This window comes from Triturus cristatus, chromosome 10, assembly GCF_964204655.1.
Source record: "Triturus cristatus chromosome 10, aTriCri1.1, whole genome shotgun sequence".
NCBI lineage: Eukaryota > Metazoa > Chordata > Amphibia > Caudata > Salamandridae > Triturus > Triturus cristatus.
Genome location: NC_140593.1, coordinates 1,126,765,597 through 1,126,772,332, shown reverse-complemented (window position 1 = coordinate 1,126,772,332; position 6,736 = coordinate 1,126,765,597).

The window sequence follows — 6,736 nt, the reverse complement described above, 5'->3', positions numbered from 1 at the left end:
ATCTCAGATTTCCTCTTCCTAATAGCAAGATTGTATTGTTTCCTCAATGATGCTATCAGTACTCTATTTCTAGGTTTACAATTTAGAGCCTTAAGAAGGGCTGAATGGGCCCTAGAACAGTTTGTGTCAAACCATCTAGGGCCAATTGGTTTGTTTGACTTTGCCTTTACGGTCAAATCTAAATTAACTTGATGACATATGACACCAAAGGCATCAACCATTTTGGCACTTGGGTTTTCGTTATCTAAACAAATGGCAATTTCATCAACAACTTTAGCCAATGTCTCCTGTAAAAAGGATGTTGGGATAACTTGGTCCCATTTTAGCCTGCGATTTTGATCTTTAGGCTCAAGACCTGTCGCGCACAATGTGTCAATCTTCCTATTTTCCAGGACTCCATATGCTAAAACCTCTAAAATCACAGGATTGTGATCGCTAAAAACAGAAGTTTCTACCGTATAAACAAATGTTTTAGGTAGAATACTTAAAGAAACAAAAATGTAATCTATGATTGTACCAGAATCATGACCCACATATGTTGGTAGCCTCAAATCGTTTGAGCAGGTACAAAATTCATAAAGGTTGAGGGTAGCCAAAAATGATTCCAAAATCTCTCCGCTTGGAGTGTGTTCAAAATGCGGAGATGAAGGATGAAAAGGAAGTATCTCAGTTTCCCTCTGACAACCTGCCAAACAGGGATGGATATTAAAATCTCCCATAAGGATTACCTCAAATTCGAAACAGCTATTCTCAATATGAGTAGATAAGAAATCCTGTAAGGCTAACAAATGCTCGTTAGGAAATTGACTGGTCGAAGAATTATAAAAATTTACAAATAAAATAGGGTTACAGTTTGATAAAGTCAATTCAACCATTAAGCAATTTTTGGATTTAGACTGGATATATCTGGGTTTACCTTTAACGTCAAGAGAAATATACACAACTAGCCCACCCCTAGCTCTTCCTGCTTTACTAGGGACTGCAGGCACTGAGAAATGAGAGTAGCCATCTAGGGGCAAACACTCTGACGTGTCCCAAGTTTCCTGGAAAGCAAGAATGTCATAACTCCTGATTTTATCCAACCATATTTTGTCTTTAAATTTGGTTCTGAGTCCAGCAATGTTCCAGCTCAAAATTCTACTTGCTCTATTGCCTGCGGAGAACTGGAGAGGTAAAACGAGAGCCGGCTGTGGTTCCTCAACATCATTAATTTGACTTGGCAAAAGTCAATCATTTTGATCCATAAAAGAAAGTGGCGCAAAACGGTTAAACAGTTCCAAAGGTTGTGTAACAGGGTTAAATACAAAGCGTTGTTGTCGGTGGGCTGGTGCGTTATTCCTTATATCTTGGCCCCATCTAGAGTGAAGATCCCAATTTGTGTTCCATCCTAAAACAGGAGTCCTTGGGATTGATACATTCTGCTGTTCCCCATAAAAGAATTTCAAAGTAAGGGGAACCACAGTGCCTTGTCTTCGTTGAGGGGGAAGGATATTTGCAAGAATATTAGGAAGAACATGTTGGTTTGAAAAGCTCACAGCCACACAATCACCTTTGAATTTTTTTGGGCGGTTTCCCAGCCAAGGAACCCTAGTTGCTGATTTGATTACACTTGCGAGATGTTGCTGTCCTCCTGGAGCTAGCCGCACATTGCTGGTTAACCAATGTAAAGCTTTGCTACACAGTGAGTTAGAACTTTCCACCGTGCCTCTTTCTAATGGAGGAACATTTGCAAGGACTAACACCACGGGTGTGGCTTCAACAATAAATTGCAGGGGATCCGACGTAGAAGTATGGGGTTGTAATGTTTGCACGTGGGTAACATTCGCCGCGGGGATTGGGTTTACTGGGGGACACTGGAGCGTAGAAGTCCCAACAACGGCGTTGGAAATCAGTGACGATGGATTCTCCCCAGAGGGCTCTGTTCCCTCTCCGACACCCAAAATAGTTCCATCAGCGGCTTCCCCATGATTATTGTTCAGAAGAGTAACTAGCGTGGTTAAATTTTCAATGCCACTTGCAACTGTATTTTGATGACCACCCAGCTTCTTGACCTCTGCTTGTAATTTATCTATCTTGGATATGAGGGGTTTGATAATGAAATTAATTTTAGTCTCAATAAAGTCCGCAATTTTGTCTAAGAGGGCTTCTTCAATAGAACAAATAGAAGGATCCTCAGCATGGTTCATTTGTGTACGTTTTGAGGTATTAACCCTCTTCCATTTAGCCCCAGAACGTAGACCACCCCGCTTAAGGGGGATCTTGGTGCATTGACGTTTGGGTCTAACTTCATGAGCTGTAGGAGTTAAGTCAAGAATAGGCACCTGGGATGTCTGAGACTGTGTATCTTGGTCAGAATTAATGTCATTCAAATCATTTGTATCACCCTCAATAAACGAATCTTCTGAAGCCAGAGTTACATTGTCCGGAATATCAGGTATGACTTGTGAAACAGTATCAGCTGACATGGTGGCGCTAAAAACATCTTGTGTGTTAATTTCATCAGACGAAGTAATAGCAAAAGTGGGTGGGGACAAACAAAGTAAGTCCGGTGATTTGCTCAGCCCCAATGACTCCCTCCTTTGCGTATTAATTTTCTGTACAGTCTGAACCAAATAATTGTTCATCTTGTTTTTTTGAACTGTAACTGCTTTTTTAGGCATGACTTATACTGTAACCGCAAATCGTGCGATACAATGAATGTGGGGACTTCTATATGCTCAACTTACTTGTGCAATGTTGTCCGATATGAGTCCGGCAGCGTGTGTGGCCCTGCCCCTGCCTCTTTCTGCCGATGAGGGCCGTAGAGGGCCCGCCCTTTGCCCGGGCTTCGCTCCGGGCGTCCCGCGAAGCGGGCCTGACGCTGATTTTATGCGCCTCCTGGCGCCGTTGATGCGTGCGTGCTGTGCTGTGCGCCGCCGCAAGTGCTGCCGTGACTCGCAGTCCCGTGCGGCGGCGCGGGATCTAGCTGGCAACGACTCCTGGCGGCGGCGGCACAACCGTGTGGTCAGTACGGACTCTTGGCGATGGCGGCGCTCAGGTAAGCTCGGTTCCCCCCGCTCCGCCGGCCTGACGCTGATTTTATGCGCCTCCTGGCGCCGTTGATGCGTGCGTGCTGTGCTGTGCGCCGCCGCAAGTGCTGCCGTGATTCGTAGTCCCGTGCGGCGGCGCGGGATCTGGCTGGCAATGACTCCCGGCGGCGGCACAACCGTGTGGTCAGCACGGACTCCTGGCGATGGCAGCGTTCAGGTAAGCTCGGTTCCCCCATAGCAAGTATTCAGGAGGATTTACATGGCATTTCGTTTGAGGAATGGATTACTGAACAAGCTAATGACTCAGTTTTAAGCCAAGTGATAAGAATGATTAACGAAGGATGGACATGTAAGAGTAAATTGGTTGACTCATTACGACATTTTTTGGGAGGTCAAGGATGAGTTGTCACACAAAAATGGTTTACTGTTGAGTGGAGGCAGAGTAGTTCCAACGAGCAGTCTCAGGAAGAAGATATTAGATTTATGCCATGAAGGGCATCTGGCAATTAGCAAGACAAAAAACAGAGTTAAAAATTGTTACTGGTGGCCCGGCATCAGCATAGCTTTGGAAAGGGTGGTTAGGGACTGCACATTATGCCTCCATTCAGACAAAACTCAAGTCACCTTCAGACCACCCATGCATCCCATTAGCAGCCCCTCCATACCATGGGAGAGAATAGGGGTGGACATCATGGGTCCAGTTTATGAACACGAAGAGCAAGTGTATGTAATCGTCATAGTTGACAACTTCTCGAAATGGCCCGAGTTCAAGTTCGTCACTAGACCAGATTCCATGGGTGTTGTCAGATTCTTAGACGATATGTTCACACGTGAAGGTCTCCCAAACAGATAAGTAGTGATAATGGTCCACAATTTCTGTCAGACATGTTGAAATCATACATACAGAGAAACCAAATAACTCACAAAACAACTTCAGTTTACCATCCCGCAGGTAATGGTGCCATTGAGCGCTTTAATAGGGTCATCAAAGGCATTATCCAATTAGCAAACAGCAACAAACTGAGTTGGAGACAGGAAATTCTCAAAATCCTATGGGCCTATTGCATCACACCGTGCAATACTACTGGCCACAGCTCATTTGAGCTCATGCATGGCAGAACTCCCTTGTCCAAAGACAATGTGGGGTTGGTCAAAGCTGCCAAATGTGTACCCTGGTCAGCTTACCGTGTAAGAAGTAGAGTGGTGCAGGCTCAAACCAGCTGTAAGACCAGCTATGACCAGAAGCATGGGTGCAAACCTGTAAAGCTTAGCGTTGGGGACACTGTCAAGGTCAAGAGAAGTGGACACATAAGCAAAGGTAATGACAGGTTCTTACAACCTCTATTCGTACGCAAGGTATTTTGCAACTCAGCTCTTCTGAATGATGGCAAGGTGCGGCATTTCTCTGCTCTTTCCTTATGCAAACAAACACTTGAGGACCAAACCAACACCTTACCCTGCAATGTGCCCCATGGAGACGATATTGCCATCAATCCAAGCACTTCTGCACATAGCAGAAGCATGACAGAGTGGTCTGATGACGAGACCGACTTCGAGCCTCACACTTCAAATGCTGCTGCACACCCATCACCGTTGTTTGCCACTATCACTCCAGTGCATGAAAGATCTTGGGTAGGTAGAAGATTGCCCACGACCCCTATACAGGATACCTCCGTAGCCTGTAGCACAAGCAGAGCAGGTAGAAGGTTGTTACCTCCAGTCAAACTCTCAGATTACGTTTGTAAGTAGTTCATTGTGCATATTGTTTAATTCTCTACTCATGTAATTCGCTGCATCTCTTTCTCTTTCTATCTCTATCTCTCTCTCTCTCTCTCTTGTACCCATTTTCCCTTCCCTCAGGAGGGAGATGTGTTGTGATCTGCACACATGTGTCCACTCAGACACCGTGTGTTGGAGGGAGGACCACCGGGGAGTCGGAGGGACTACTCCGGGCACCTTCCTACCGCCAAGTTATAGCCGAGCGCCGCTGAGAAGCCTCCTAGGAGAGGTCCTTCTCCTATAATCATACTAGGCCCAGTAACACCACCACACAGGACTCCGTATCAGTTGCTTATCTTGGTTCTTTATATAAAAAAGGAGCACGTTCAATATGTACAGTGGGATCGAGAGATCCAGTAAGAGTCTCAATGTCTTGGAAGGAATAGGGTAGCGGGACAGTCTTAGTACCAACCAGGTACGGGAGGGCTCTGCGCCAGACCTTGGATGCTGGCCTCAGGGCGGCTCGGACGTGGAGAGCCGCGACGGCGTCAGCAGGGCTCGGGTGGTAGTTCCGCTTGGGTCGAGCCGCGACACAGTCAGCAGGGCTCCGGTGGTAGGTCCGCTTCGGTCGAGCCGCGACGAGGTCAGCTGGGCTCTGATGGTCTGTTGCAACAAGGTCGGGCCGCGACGGCGTCAGCAGGGCCCCAAAGGTTCGTGAAAGTCTTGTAAGCACGGTGGAGCCGCGACGTCGTCAGCAGGGCTCAGCAGGTAGTTTCAGGAAGAGTCTTTCTCCGTAGGGTCAGCCGCGATCCGATCAGCAGGGCTCTTGACTCCAGGATACAACTGTCATCTTGTTGTCGGGTCGCCCCAGATATAGGTCTTGAGCCCTTTGATGTCCGGACCCTTGCGCCCAGGAGGGCGGAGAGGCCGGGTAGGGCACGGCCAGACGCCCAGCAGGAGAGGCGCCAGGCCCCAGAGAGCTGTGGGGCGGTCGCACCTAGGTGTGGAAGGACGGTTGGGGGTCCCATCGATACTGCCCTCCGCCGGGAGTGGGAAGGGCTCACGTGGTATCCCCCGGGCCAGGGGTTGGCGCCTCGATGTCGGGCCTCGCTGGGACCGAGGCCGGGTAGAGCAGGGTCACGGAGGTGGTCACGTGGAGTGACGTGTAATCCAAGATGGAGGAGCCCCGAGGTGCATGGGACCTCGTGCGGCCGAGCGAGGGGGAACAGGACCACGCCACGAGGCCGGCTCCAACACGCGTCCCCCCCAGCTGAAGGCAGGAAGAGTCACCCATCTCCTTGGGGGTTCTCCTCGCCGAGGCGGAAGAATCGGGACAGGCCGTCAGCATTGGCGTGGTCGTTGCCGGGCCGGTGTTCCACGGTGAAGTCCATCCCTTGCAGCGAGATGGACCATCGCAACAGCTTGGGGTTCATTTGCATGAGCCACCGCAAGGGCCGGTGGTCAGTCTGGACCCTGAAGTGGGTGCCGAAAAGGCAGGGCCGGAGCTTCTTGAGAGCCCATACCACAGCGAAGGCCTCCCGCTCGATGGTGCTCCACCTCTGTTCTCGTGGCAGCAGTCGGCGGCTGATAAAGGCCACAGGTCGGTCGAGGCCCTCGGCATCCATCTGGGAGAGGACCGCCCCGACCCCGTACTCGGATGCGTCGGTCTGCACCACAAATTCCTTGCTGTAGTCAGGGGCCTGTAGCACCGGGGCAGCACACATGGCCGCCTTGAGGGCTTCAAAAGCGGTCTGGCAGCGGGGCGTCCAGTGCACCACCTTGGGCTGTTTCTTGGAAGTGAGCTCCGTAAGGGGGCCCACAATGCTGCCATAATCCTTAATGAATCGCCGGTAGTAGCCTGTGAGGCCTAAGAAGGCCCGGACAGCGGTCTGGGTTGCGGGGGGCTCCCACGCCTGGATGGCATCGACCTTCAACTGGAGGGGCGCTACCTGGCCACTCCCCACCTGGTGGCCCAGATAGGTCACAGA